Source organism: Pelodiscus sinensis, chromosome 22, assembly GCF_052426305.1.
Source record: "Pelodiscus sinensis isolate ZL-2025 chromosome 22, ASM5242630v1, whole genome shotgun sequence".
Taxonomy (NCBI): domain Eukaryota; kingdom Metazoa; phylum Chordata; order Testudines; family Trionychidae; genus Pelodiscus; species Pelodiscus sinensis.
Genome location: NC_143073.1, coordinates 6,018,828 through 6,033,955, shown reverse-complemented (window position 1 = coordinate 6,033,955; position 15,128 = coordinate 6,018,828). Strand labels below are relative to the sequence as shown.

General features: G+C 54.0%; 1 protein-coding gene across 1 annotated transcript in view; it reads right to left on the bottom strand.

Annotated features, from left to right (window-relative positions):
• Nucleotides 1-15,128, bottom strand: part of ITGA10 (integrin subunit alpha 10) — a 94,708-nt gene that overhangs the window by 66,247 nt on the left and 13,333 nt on the right. The gene's annotated exons all lie outside the window — the stretch shown is intronic.

Below are 15,128 nucleotides of genomic sequence, written 5' to 3'. Positions count from 1 at the left end.
GTTTGTGTAGGGAAAAATCAGCCCTGCCTTTCTACCGCTGCACCGCAAAGGGAAAAAATGCATCCAGAGGTCAAGGTGGGGTCACCCTTTTAAATGGCTTTTATTAATTTTCCCACAATCTAATCAACTGCGTGAAATGGAAGAAAATGAAAAGTTTTACGTTAAAAACAACATGTCACTGGAAAACAAGTTGAGGAGTAAAAGCAGGTGTGAAAAAACACCTGATCAGAATCATATTATCAATGGAGCAAAGACACTGGAGTGACGCATAAAAGTGCTTCATGTGTATTCATGGAAGTATCGTATTTGGGAAGGGGCGTCACAATAGTGAACGTAGCAAGTAACGGCAAAAAAAGAAAAGAACGATTGCCTCGCGATCCATTTTTATTCTAGTTTCATTTTTATTTTCCTGCCTTTAAAAATAATATCGTAAATGCCCTCGCAGCCTCTTTCTCTGATTCAATAGACCGCTCTGACCCACCTTGGGGAACAAGGACCCAGAAGCCTTTTAATCCACTGCACGACTAGACCATTTTAATAAAACAGCTTCAAACCCAATCCAGGTGGCCGAGGAAAAGAAACTGACCGCGAACCATCAGGTGGAAGTGACTGAATGAACTGCACCAGCCAAAACTGAGCAAAGGGCGAAAACAGGAGCCATGAAAACAGCAGCGGAGCATGAAAAGGGTTCGGCGCTTTCTGATTCACTCCTGGGTGAAATCCAGGGAGGGTGCATTATTGTGATATAGACAGGGCCTGGTTTCATGTACACCGAAGGCGGGAGGTGGGAGAGACTGTAATTAACATTAGTTTTAAGGTTGCTTTGCACTGTCAGGGTGTGACGGCACATTGGGGTTCCCCCATCTCCTGCACCCCCGTAGTGGCACGAACAGACTCCGCCAGCCAGTAGAATAGAGGGCGTTTATTGCTTCTCCAGGATACAGCACAGCACAGATGTAATCTGGTTACAGGGCAGGCCTAGGATGCCTCAGCCCCGTTGAGATGGGGGGAGACTGGGCCCCTAAATCCCAGCCCCTTGCTCAGGCTGCTTCCTCCATGCTACCAGACAGAAACTAAAAAACTCTCTTCCAGCCCTGCCCCCCAGCCAGGTGTTGGTCTCTGCCCTCCTCCCTTTGTCTCCCTCCCTGGGAGGCTGACCCTGGGTTCCTGGGTTAATACACATTTAGGAGAGTCAGTGAAAATCTCCCATCACAGCGCAGGGGGACCCCGGGTCACAGAGCAGACAGCCCCCCCACTACGTCACGGGGTAGCGTCAAAAGGGCCTTGCTATGACTACAAATTCAAGCCCATAATGTAGCCAGCTTTAAGAGCATCTGATGCATTTTGTGCATGGGTGTCAGCGAGGATCCAGACTGGAGGAGTCGTCCTGAAATTATAGTTTCCAAACTGAGATCATAACAACCTCCCTAGCGACAGGCTTCAGCTTGGCAGGGCAGAGCGGGGCAGTTTACTTCCTGCCTCGGGGAGGATGTGTAAGGCGAGGGCGGAGGCCGTGTCCCATGCACAGTAACTCCTCTGTCTCAGGAGCCGGCTGTGCCCCAGATTCACAGCAAACCTCAAGAAGAAAACAGAGCAGCAATTACGCAGGGTGTAGTTTGAAAACAGAGCGCCCTCGCCTCGGCCGGCTCACGCGCACACGCAGCAAATTCCTCGCGCGGCTGGCGAGCGAGCCAGCAGCAGCCCCGTGAAGCCAGCTTCGGAGATTAGCCCGCACGGGTATTTTAGGAAACGCAAATGAAAGGGAGAAAAACAGCTCCTTGTCTTGAAATAGTTTGGAGAATTGCTCTGGCCCAGGGCCAAAAGCCTTGTGGGTCCCAGCTCAGAGCTGCCAATTAACCTCGTAGGCTATTGCTCTCTTTAAAGCTGAGTATATTTAAGAGACAGCACCCAGGTCTGGAAGGAATCCACTCCGGGAGTCCTGCAGTGAGTACGCAACACACTAGAGCAGCGGGTCTCAACCGTCTGGGGGCTCAGGATGCATTTGTCAGTGTTTATAGCAGGGATAAACTTAAAAAACAACTAAAAGTCTAGCAGCACCTTATAGACTCACAAACCATGTAGATGGGACCATGAGCTTTCGTGGGCGCAACCCTCTGAAGAAGTGGGCAGTGCCCACGAAAGCTCAGGATCCCATCTACATGGTTTGTGAGTCTTTAAGGTGCTGCCAGGCTATTTGTTGTTTTTTAAGTTTTTCCTGTCCCAGACGAACTCGGCCACCCCCTCTGGAGTTATAGTCGGGATGTCAGACATCAATTGAACAGTCGTGTAACCACATGAAAGCTTATCAGTTCCACGACTATCGATGGTCCCCGAGGGCGGGGCCGGCAGCCAGTGCACTCCTAGCTCCACTCCCGGGGACCCCCCTGCCACCCCACACTGCTGCCTCTGTGCAGACCGGCTCCTGCCTGCCACCCTGTCCACGGCGGGGGAGCCAAGTTCTCCCCTGTCTTCTCCCCGCTCCGTGCTGCTGCCTCTGATAGAGACAGCAGTATGGAGGGGCTTGGGAGGCGGCACAGAGAGCTGGAGAAAAGGGGACAGCTGCCCAAGGGCCCGGCAATTCAAAAGGCCCACAGCAACTGAGGCAGCAGTCACGGCCGGAGCCCCCGGCCCTTTAAATCACTGCCAGGCGCACAGCAGTGTTCCATGCGGCTGTGAGGATGGGAGTGGAGTGGAGGGCTGGCTGTCCCAGCACCGCCCCTTTCCTCCTAAGGCCCCGCCCCTTTCCCCCAAAGCCCCGCCCCTTCTTCCCAAAGCCCCGCCCCTTCTTCCCAAAGCCCCGCCCCTTCCAAGAGTGCACTGCTGGGCCTCTCAGGGGCCCATGGAGGCTGTTGGTGCCCTTGGCCATAAACACTGAACAATCTCAGGGTTAGCACCTGGTTGAAATTTGACCAGTGTGGCTGGTTTGGTTTTTTTTTAATGGATTTGCCAGTTGCCAAAAAAATAAAAATAACGTAATGTGCCAAGCTTTTTTGTACCTGTGTCCAGTTCTGGGCACCACATTTCAAGAAAGATTTGGAGAAGATCCAGAGAAGAGTAACAAAAAATGATGAAAAGTCTTAAACATGAGCTATAAGGGATGACAGAAAGTATAGGGCTAGTTTAGTTTAGAAAAGACTGAGAGGGGACCTGAGAGCAGTTTTCAAGTACCTAGAAGGGGTTGCAGGGAGAAAAAATGTTCTCCTTGGCATCTGAGGATAAGACAAGAAGCAATGGGCTTAAATTGCAGCAAGGGAGGTTTAAGTTGGACAGTAGGAAAAACTTCCTAACTGTCAGGGTGGTTAAACACTGGAATAAATTGCCCAGGGAGGTTGTGGAATCTCCATCACTGGCGATATTTAAGAGCAGGTTGGACAGGCATCTATCAGGGATGATCTAGACAGTGCTTGGTCCTGCCATGAGGGCAGGGGACTGGACTCGATGACCTCTCGATAGCCCTTCCAGTTTTAGGGGATTCTAGGAAGATTTGCATTATCATCCCAGTATGCTGGGATAGCCAATGTTTAACATTTCCATGTCCCACTGAAGACGCTTCCATGTTTCCACTCGGGCAGCGTAAGTACGAAAATGGTGTTATCGATTTTAGCTCTATAGTAACCGCGTAGGTAGCTACATGCAGCAGAGACTGGTCTTTAGCAGAGGGGCGGCAGCAGAAAACCACTCTCGGAGCATTCAGAAGCAGGGAGTGCAGGTTAGGTGTGCAGAGAGCCAGGTGTGGTATAAATCTGAAGGTTCTGGCATGGCTTTGCTTGACTAAATTGAGCCTCAGCGTCTACACTTCTGCCGACACCCGAATTAGGCGAGCGTGCCATGTATGTAGCCCCCATGCCACCAACAATGTAGGGCCATCTCTTGAATGCCTTGGGGTACATTCTGCCCTCAAGTTTGTGAACCTTTATGATTAAATTCAGGTCAGACTTTTCTTTGCAAGCATGAGGGCCAGAAGCTCTGTGTTTTGAAGGAAAAGCCGTGGTTTTCATTGAACCACGTGACTCTAATGGCCGGGGCTTTGGGAAACAGAAATGCCGAATACAGCAAGACTGCCCATCTCATGCCTCAGTTTCCCCCCATAAGCACCAGCTCAAGGTATATCTTAGATTGGATTTCCCCCGGGAGGAAAGAAAAGGCGCAGAGGGAAAAGAATTTGTGTCATGGCAGAGTTACATATCTCGCGTAGGACAGAGAGCGGTAGGGAAAACGGGTTGCTTCTAGGCAAAGGAGCATCTAAATCTAAGTCTCTATAAAAGAGCGATCCCAAAATCTATCACAATAAAATTAAGCGCTGGCTACGCCACAAGCAAGTGGCAGGCTTGGGAGCTGTAATGAAGCCTAAGAAAATCCCCAGGGAGACTCATCTGATTTGCCAAAATATTTCCCTCTTTGAGAAAAAAAAATCCTCAAGGAATTTCTCAAACCACCTCAGCTCATTCCTGCCAATCCCCGGGAGCGAGATGGGGAGGGCAGGATGGGAAGAGTCAAAGCAGTTCCAGATGTGAAGCGATCTGCTCCATTGCTTGCCGGGGGGCGGGGATGCAGGGGTGGGAGGAGGCCAACCTGCTCTTCAAAGATGAGTGGAGCAGGGTAGCCACCCCTCCCCCGAAAAAAAAATTCCCGCTGTCTCATTCAGGACAAGCTGGTTTTCATCAAAATCATCATCCTAAAAAAGTCGCCGAAACCTCTGACCGAGTTATGATTTTTCCAACATGACCGCTTAAATGTTACAGTTGCTGCTGCTGCTTTTTCATCCAAAAAAAAAAAAAAGAATCAAGTATTTCCCTGCAAAATTTCAATGAAAGAAAGAAAGCAAATGAAAAGTTTGCTCTGCGTTTCCTTACAAAAACCCCAGGGCATTTTCCAAGGGGGTTTCAGCGAGCCCTGTCTGCGAATCTGTCCCGGTGCATCGTTAGAGACTGACGGCAGAGTTGTGGATTGTGTAACACCTGAGCTAGCGTGGACGAGCTCGCTTGGATATCGCTAGCCGATAGGCTGTGTTTTGAGCACAGGCCAGTCACGGGAGCAGTTGCGACCCACACCCCCGCTGGGTATGGTCAGGGCCGGCCAGAGGCATTCTGGCAACGTGGCGCCGCCCCTGGGCGCACAGCGCGTGCGCGGCCCGGCTACGGCCGCTGGCGCGCAGCCTGGGGCCTGCCCCTGGGGCGCATGGCACAAGTGCGGCCCAGTTCAGCCTGGCCGTGGCTGCTGACGCGCGCCGAGCCGTGTAGGGCCCCACGGCCATGGGGGGAAGGGCATTGCTGGCCGGCGCTGCGGGGATGTGGACAGGCTGGCGCTGCAGGAGCTAGGCGTGCGGCGCCTGATGGCAGCTGTAAGGGACGCCGCGCGCCCCTTACAGCTGCCATCAGGTGCCCCCCATCAGTTGGCGCCCTAGGCAGCTGCCCAGCTCGCCCATGCCTCTGTCCGGCCCTGGGTGTGGTGCACTGTCCCATCTGGTGCACTGAGACCGCTTCTAGAGAAAAGAACAAGCTGGCTTTGAGTTCATGCCGTAAAGCAGGGCGACTCCACTTTGGAAGCCCCAGAGGCCACAATGATACTCACAGCAATGCCGAGGGCCGCAACTTATGTGTGGTTGCATACACATGCAAAATATATGCAAATATATGCAAATAACGTCGTTCACACTGACAGTTATGAATACAAAGCACTTCCCACAATACCCTGGTGCTCCCAGCACCTCCTCCCCGGTAGGGTTGCCAGGTGTCCGGTGTTGAACCGGACAGTCCAGTATTTGAGCTTTCCGTTCGGGAAACAAATTGAGACAATAGAACTGAGACAATAGAAACGTTTGTGATGTCATGTCAAGCGTATCCGGTATTTTTGTTGAAACCATCTGGCAACCCTACTCCCTGGTGACTGGAAATGCCGACATCCTGTACCCGTCTGTTCCAGCCAGTCCGCCCGCTTGTGTCTTTCAATGCTCACCCTGCCTGGGAGACGCCATTGTGGCGCGTGTTCCCGGGGTGGCCATGTTCAAAGGATCCCACCCGCGGGCCGCGTGGTGAGCCCCGTGTAAACCCAAACCGCACCGCGGGCCGCAAATAAACGGGGCTGCAGGTTGAGTAGCCCTGCCGTAGTAGCTGCCCCATTAGAGAGGCGGGATAAGGGATGCCCTGAAAGGAGCGAGCAGGGGTAGGTTCTCAAGTAGCCTAGGGGTTAGGGCATTGACCTGGGGACCACAGGGGTGTGGCCTCAAGCTCTGCCTATCCAGGAGCATCACCAGAGGTCCCAGGTTTGATTCTGCCCATAGACTACCAGGGTCAGTCTGCATTACACAGTCATCCTGGTTTCAAGGCAGTCTGTCCATTCCACTACTACAGTCAGCTCAGCAAAAGTCCTGCTCTGAATAGAAACTGCCCTAGCCTGGCCTGTTTCTGAGAGGGAGGGAGGCTGCTCGGATCAATGAGTTTGGGTCGGCCCATGAAGAGCCAGCCATGTTGTCATTCACACCTAAAGACCTCTGGCATGTCAGGAGCAGCCTTTGAACCCAGTCTCTGGCTTTTGAATTTGGAGGAGGGTTCAACCTCCCAAGGTGCTCTGGAATCGCTGAATTGGATCCCGCCGTAGCCGGGCTGGCTTCAAAGGGCTGGGACTTTCCAAAGAAGCCAACAACACCTAATTACAAGAGCTTCTACAGCGTGGCGGGGAGCCCCACGGAAGAGCAAGCTGCTCCCCTCTTCCTTGCTTCTGCTCTCCCCTGCTAAACACCGGGCAGGTTCCTGCGAATCTCTTGGGAAGAGCTGCAAGACTGGATCACACTCAAGGCCCATCTGCTCCAGTGGCCTGTCTCTGACAGCCACCAGCTGCTCCAGAGAAAGGTGTAAGAACTCCATAGACAGCAGGAGCCCAGCAACAGGCGATTTTAAATCCCTTCCAAACATTTGTTAGCCTTAATCACAATGTTTCTTGTTAGCCATACAAGCATCCAATCTGTTTTACAAATTTTGTGATGCTTGACAGCGTCCAGTGGCAATGAGTTCCACAGTCTAACCACACCTTTTAGATTTCATTTCCAGTGACCGTCCACTCGTTCGACTTGACAGGAAGAACAAAGTCTAGAGAAGATAGCTCAGGCATTCTGGTTTTTATTTGATACACGTATGTCCCCCCACCTATCCACCACCTTTCTACGGCAATGAGGCCACACTTCAATTTCTTAATCCAAGAGGTTCTGGAGGGCTGAAGTAGAGCTCTGTGTAGCTCAAACGCTCGTCTCTGTCACCCACAGAAGCTGGTCCAGTAAAAGATGTTAACTTGCCTATCTTGTCTCCTCAATATACTCAACACTGCAAGATTTCCTTCCTCGTGTCTTGCCCCACCCCGCCCCCCCCGCCCCCCTTTTCCAGATCAGACAATACATATATTTAATGCTGGACCTCGAATGAAGTCAGGAAATGCTGCCTTGCTCATTTTTGCCATGATTAAAATGCACCATTTATTCTGAGCCTGTTTCTTCTCTTCCCATTTTTTGATCCATGGCAAAACTTCCCCTCTCACCCCATGACAACTTAGCTTCTTGAGTAACTTCTTGTCCAAGATTTTTGGAGGTTTGCCACCCTGTTCTCCTTTATCCACTCAACTGGGGCGTAGTAGATTAGAGGCATGCGGTTTGCTGGTGCATGCTGTCCCGATCATCTTGTGCTCTTCCAGGGGTTTAGTCTATGTCATAGTTCCAACCAGTTTCCTAGATACACATGGGGAACTTACTGGTCTGTAATTCCCTGGCTTGCCCCTATAGCTTCCTTCTGATACAGGTACAACATGTGGTACCCTTCAAACCTCCAGTAGAGCAGCTGTTTTGAAAAGATGGGGGATTCCTCATCCCTGAGCTCCTTCCATGCTCTGAGACAGAGCTCATGCAGGCCTAAAGTGATCGGTTTGTTCCAGCATTTAAAAGAACTGGTGTAAAGGGGTGCGACGGGGTGTTCCAACCCTGCACTGAACCGGGGGGGGGGGGGGTTAGAATGGGCCTATTGGGTGGAATATGCCCCTCCCCCGTGACGGTTGCTTGAGGAGGACAGAGTCATGGGTTCAAGTCTCACCTCCCCCGGGTCAGGACGGGACGCTATGGCCAAAAGCCGAGCAGCCCCTGGGCAGGAGAGATAAGGGGTGCCCTGCCAGCAAGCTGGTGAGGTGGTTTCCCATGTGGCCTAGGGGATAGGGCGCTGGCCTGGGGAAGACAGGATCATGGGTTCAAGTCCCACTAGCAAACTGCCCAGGTATAAAGGCCTGCAGAGCAGATCTCTGGGGGCTGGCCACCAGGAGAGCTTTTGTCTTGACCCAGGAGCAGCAGCTAGCTGAGTGGCCAGCGCAGAACCTGACCAAAGCAAGCAGCAACTCGGGGAGAACCACATTCAACTCGAGAGGCAGCAGGCAAGAGCACCACCCAGAGGGAGGAGCCAACTGACGGAGCAGGAGCGGTACCCGGGTAGGAAGCCATCCAGGGCAGGGGCCCAAGGAGGACGCTGGTGAGCTTAGCACATTACGGAGGAATTCCCAGCGGAGCTGGTGGGAGGAGTCATCCTCACACCACCACATAGGGCCCTGGGCTGGGGCCAGGACCCCCCCCCATCCCACATGGGGGATACGATTATATTGCTGAACAGGGACTAGGCCTCTGGGCCTGCAGAGTAGTGACTAGGCCGGGGGGGAGGGGGAAGGGATCCCCAGTGGGGAAGAGACAATGGAGGGGGGGCATCCCATGACAAGGGGCTTGGAGGCACATTTGAAGAGCAGCTGTCAGTGGCAGACAGGGGACCAGCCGGGTGGGGAGTGTCTGGGATTCCTGTGTGTGTATGAGTGTTCCCAGTGGTTAGAACACATCGTACTTCCCATCCCAGATTGGGCAAGACAATTTGGTGGTGGCATGTTGGACAAGTTTTTCCCCTCTCCTTGCCCCATCTGCTGGCCCAAGGCAGAGCCTAACCTCCGCTGGGGGGACAAGCAGCTCTCGACAAATCATTCCCCAATATCCGGTGGGCTATGTGCCACCCGCAGGCCCTCCGGGCTTCCCCGACTCAGGCCAGATGCTGGTGGAGCTCAGAAAAGCCGGTTGATGTGTGTGCACCATATGTGCAGGATGCTAGATGGATGTTTGGTTTGGAACATGATTCTCCCTGCCACCAGTGTTCCCTGTATTTTTTTCCATCCACATGCAGAATAAATTTTATTTTGTGCACCAAGGTATGTGCAGATGGGCACCACCAGTAGCAACACACGCTGCCGGGTGTGGATGCTCTGCTCATCAGCTGGGCAGCACAGAAATCTCTCCTGGGTGGCCGGCCAAGCACTCCGCTTCCAGGGAAGACTGTCCCCCACCTCCTCCACTTTCCAGCTTTTGTGGGGGGGAGCAGGTTCAGCAGGCAGCCAGCTTCCCTCCCAGGGACACAGAGCAGCCAGCTGCAGAGGCGAACGATGTGCCCATTTCACAGGAGTAGTAGGAGCAGGTAATGAGCCACGCCGGAGGAATCCGGGGCTGTGGGGCAGGCTGCTGGGGGAACTGCATGTAGGAGGCGTCTTCTATCCTCAGCCAAGGGGTTTAGGAACCTCACACTTTTCCTGGGGAGCATCTGTGAGACAGATGTTGTGACGAGAGCCCTGAATCATACGTCCCAACATGCCCAGCCCCACCACGGTGCGGCCCCATCTCCAGCTCCTATGCAGAGCCCTGACGCAGAGCAGCGGGCAGGTGCTGAAAAATGCCCCTGAGGATGAACTCAATACGGACAAATGCAAAGTCCTCCATGTAGGAAGGCACAATCCGCAACACACACACAGAATGGGAAGCGGCTGTCTAGGACGGAGCCCTGCAGAAAAGACTCTAGGGGGCATCGTGGACCACAAGCGAAATGTGAGTCAACCGTGTGACACTGTTTCCAAAAAAGCCAACCTCATTCTGGGCTGCATTCATAGGCGTGTGGTGAGCAAGACATGAGAAGTCATTCTTCTGCGCTACTATGTGCTAATTAGCCCTCAGCTGGAGTATTGCGTCCAGATCTGGGCACCACATTTCAAGAAGAAAGTGGACAAATGGGAAAAAGTCCAAAGAAAAGCAACAAAAGACAGGTCTAGAAAACCGGATCTATGATGGAAGATTGAAAAAAGGGGGGTTTGTTTAGTCTGGAAAAGAACAAACTGAGAGGGGACACGGAACCGGCTTTCATGTACATAAAAGGTTGTGAAAAGGAGGCAGGAGAAAGATTGTCTTCTTAAGCTCTGAGGATGGGACAAGAAGCAAGGGGCTTAAATTGCAGCAAGGGAGGTTCAGGTTGGACATTAGGGAAAACTTCTGAACTGGAATAAGTTGCCCAGGGAGGTTGTGGAATCCCCATCACTGGAGATATTGAAGAGCAGGTTAGACAGACACCTGTCAGGGATGGTCTAGATCAGAGCTACTTAGCATTGAAAGCCCCGGGGGCTACAATAATACTCCCAGCACATGCCAAGGGCCCCAGCTTAAGTGTGGTTGCCTGTGCATGCAAATATATATATGCAAATAGCTTCTTTCACATGATGCCCTGGCGCTCCCGGCACCTCCTCTCTGGGGGCTGGGAGTGCCGGCACCCTGCACCCGTCTGTTCTAGCCAGCCTGTCCGCTTGGGTCTTTCAAGCCTGGGAGACGCCGCGCCGTGGCGGATCGTGTTCCCAGTGGAGGCCATGTTCAAATGGTCCCATCCATGGGCCGCGTGCTGAGCCCCGCGTAAACCCAAACCGCACCGTGGGCTGCAAACAAACAGGCCACGGGCCTCGTGCTGAGCCCCGCGTAAACCCAAACTGCACCGTGGGCTGCAAACAAACAGGCCACGGGCCACGTGCTGAGCCCCGCGTAAACCCAAACCGCACCGTGGGCTGCAAACAAACAGGCCACGGGCCGCGTGCTGAGCCCCGCGTAAACCCAAACCGCACCGCGGGCTGCAAACAAACAGGCCACGGGCCGCGTGCTGAGCCCCGCGTAAACCCAAACCGCACCGTGGGCTGCAAACAAACAGGCCACGGGCCGCGTGCTGAGCCCCGCGTAAACCCAAACCGCACCGTGGGCTGCAAACAAACAGGTCACGGGCCGCGTGCTGAGCCCCGCGTAAACCCAAACCGCACCGTGGGCTGGAAACAAACAGGCCATGGGCCGCGTGCTGAGCCCCGCGTAAACCCAAACCCCACCCCGGGCTGCAAACAAACAGGTCACGGGCCGCGTGCTGAGCCCCGCGTAAACCCAAACCGCACCGTGGGCTGCAAACAAACAGGCCACGGGCCGCGTGCTGAGCCCCGCGTAAACCCAAACCGCACCGTGGACTGCAAACAAACAGGTCACGGGCCGCGTGCTGAGCCCCGCGTAAACCCAAACCGCACCGTGGGCTGCAAACAAACAGGCCACGGGCCGCGTGCTGAGCCCCGCGTAAACCCAAACCGCACCGTGGGCTGCAAACAAACAGGTCACGGGCCGCGTGCTGAGCCCCGCGTAAACCCAAACCGCACCGCGGGCTGCAAACAAACAGGCCACGGGCCGCGTGCTGAGCCCCGCGTAAACCCAAACCGCACCGTGGGCTGCAAACAAACAGGTCACGGGCCGCGTGCTGAGCCCCGCGTAAACCCAAACCGCACCGTGGGCTGCAAACAAACAGGCCACGGGCCGCGTGCTGAGCCCCGCGTAAACTCAAACCGCACCGCGGGCTGCAAACAAACAGGTCACGGGCCGCGTGCTGAGCCCCGCGTAAACCCAAACCGCACCGTGGGCTGCAAACAAACAGGCCACGGGCCGCGTGCTGAGCCCCGCGTAAACCCAAACCGCACCGTGGGCTGCAAACAAACAGGCCACAGGCTGTGTGTTGAATAGTCCTGATCTAGACGGTGCTTAGTTCTGCCGTGGGGACAGGGGACGGGACTTGATGCCCTCTCAAGTTCTAGGCTTCTATGAGGGTACTTGGGTGCCACCTTGCCACCCCCTGGGCCAGCTCCCAGGACACCGGGGCTCCCCTGCCCTTAGCAGTAAGTTACTGTACCCTCCCCCCCCACAGCAGCGAAGGCCCTCAAAGAGCCTCCTTTGGCCCGCTGGCTAGGTGGGCATCGCTGTCCCAGACAGGGCATATAGGAAATGACTCCGCAAGAGTCATGCAGAAAGTCAGTGAAAGGGCTGGGGAAAGAGGTCAGGAGTCCAGCTCCCTATCATTCCTCCCTACTCACTCTAACCACTAGACCCCACTCCCTTCCCAAGCCAGCCCTGGAACCCAGCATTCTCATCTCCCACCCCTCCCCCACCACTCCAAGCTGTAACCACTAGACCCCACTCCCTTCCCAAGCCAGCCCTGGAACCCAGCATTCTCATCTCCCACACCTTCCTTCCTGCCCCTCTCCCCCGAGCTGTAACCACTAGACCTCACTCCCCACCCAGAGCCAGGGCAGAATGCAGGATTCCTCCTACGTTCCAGTCTTGTGCTTTACTCCCCAGCCATCCGGCTCACTGCTGTGGCTAGGATGGGGCCACAGCCTCTGGGTGAACGTTGCTTTGCCCGATTCCAGCTGCTGCACCCAAAAATCCGAGAGCAGGCCCCGAACCGCCGAACCGTTGGTTTAATCCTCCACACTGTGCTCACTAGAGCAATATGCCCATCCCCCTCTGTCAAATGCCAGCCCCCCCCATGCTCTAGCCACATGCCCCCTTTCGGGCCCAATCCCTGCCCCCTCTACCCCCGCCCTTGTGGCAGCAGGCTCCAGCCAGAACTGGGCATGCAGCCCCCGCCCCCACAGGGCCTGCGTGGCACCCACACGAGGCCGGTACATTGCAAAGCCAGCTGTGCCTGCATTTTTTCCATGACACATTTTTCCTCTGCAACTCCTGGGTGTGACGCTGCAGAAATGTTTGCCTGGGGAATAAACGGCACCCTCTCCCCTCCCTTGGACCATGTACCGCCACCCGATAGCAGAGCAATTGGAGCTTAGCCCGGCAGAGCCAGGCTGGCTTTGGGGTTAAGACACAAGGCTGGGACCCGGGAGAGCTGTCATTGAGTCCCTGGGGGCAGCTCCCTCCCTGCTTGCCTCAGTTTCCCTCTTCTGTAGGAAGGGGGTCACGCCTCCTCCCACTAGCCTTTCTAGATTATAGGCTTCCAGGGGTCAAAACTTATTCACATCCCACTTGAGTGCCGCATCCGAGCTCACCCTCTGGCCCCAGATTGGCTGCCCCACGGTGAAACCCCACCCCCAGCCTTGCTCGGGAGAGGGGGGTGGATCTTTACAAGTCTATCGGTCTCCCTGTCCATCTATACTCTGCCCCGATGTGCTTAATGAAAGACAGTGTGTGGGAGGGGGAAACAAAGGTACAGAAAGGGACAAGAGGACTGGAAGGCCCCCGCCCCCGGCCACCAAGTCCAAACCATCCTGTCACAGACAACCCCCTCATCTTCATAAACACACCAAGTGCCATTTAGAAACTAGGTTGTGTGCTCCCGCCCACCCTCCTGGCTATTCCAGAACCTCCCTCGCCCGCTGGTTAGAAACCTCCTAATTTCCAGCCTCTGTCGAGGAGGAGATGAGAACCACAACGGGCTCGGTTGTCGACTATTCCGCCCCCTCTGATTGGCCACAGCAGCCCAGAGTTCCAGCAGCGGAATCATTCTCCAAGCGCTCCCCGAGCTGATCCCACAATGCAGTGCTGCAAATTCCAGCACCAGGTCATCGTCCCACTAGCATGGGTTCCCAAACTGGGGGGCGTGAAGTAATTCTGGGGGGAGGGGTACAAGGTGATCCAGTCCCCGCCCGTGACTCCCTCCTCCCCCCAAGTTTTGCTGCTATTTTTGGTTTTCGGCCCTGGTCAGTTCTTTTTTTTTTTTTTTTTTGGCTCAACAAGTTTTGCTGCTATGGAGTGGGGCGCGAGGGTGTCTCAAAAATCAAAAAGGGGGTGTGATGCCGAAAAGTTTAGGAACCACTGCGACTAGTGCATTGGGGGAAGTGAAGGCATACCACCGTTCTTATATACTGCAGTATCCTCCTGATGGCACCAATTGGTTTTTGGACCCAGTTGTGCTAGGTGCTGTACAAACACAGTGCAAAAGTCCCTAGGGGGCTTGCTACCACTGTTGTCAACAGGACAGTGATGTGTTAGCCACCAGGCAGTGTGTATGAAACTGCTCGGGGAGGAGTCAGGTGAGTATTTTACCCCTGGAGCCATCTATCCTACTTCTGCCACCATTACTTCCTGCTATGAAAATACACCAGAAAGCACAATGACAGGAATTTTTCCAGGAGAGAGGCTAGTGTCAACAACCACCTAAAAAGACCATTAGCCACCGCAAAACTTCAGTCTAGAGCAGTGTTTCCCAAGTGGGGTTCCACAAAGTGAAAATAAGGGTTCCGCGAGAAAATTCCATTACAATACCATTTTTTGATTAAAAACATGAATATTATGTGATTTTTGTTTTTAAATATGTGCACTTAAACTAAACGTTGATCTCATGACCTTGTTTAGCATTTGTTTATTATTACCCTTACTTATTTGTGGTCTACTTTTACAGCTCCATATATTAGACTGTTATTACGGGTTCCGCAAAATTCTTTTGAGTTTAAAAGGGTTCCATGGCCAAAACCAAACTGTTCTAGAGCGAGTATTTTGTGTTTTCCACCTCACCTGGTGCCCCCCCCCGTAATGGATCTAACTAGACGTCCCCTCACACTTAGCAATAGGGGGAGGTCTTGATCGGCAACAAACTGAGAACGCAGAGGGAGAACGCATTCTACTTTGTGTCAGAAGCAGACGCACTAGATCTCCCACATGTTTTCCTGGTGGGGTCCAACAGACTGGCAATCAATGGTCTATAGTGGACAAGAATAGGACCATGTGCCAGCTTCCCATTCCTCCAGGTTATCCACACGATCAGACACAATTTCCCCCTTCTCCACCCGCTGCTGCCTTTGAAGTACCACGCCCCCACCAGCGGAGCCCAGAGCCCTTGCGCGTCTCCCGCAGCACCCGGACAGCCACGTTATCCTTTCCCCACAGAAACCCGGCACTTTCCTCCCGCCCGGCAGCAGTGCAATAGAAAACCAGGAGTAACGTTTACTTTCCAGCCCCTTTTTAACTCCTCAAGGCCCACTGGGCTGAGGTGACATAC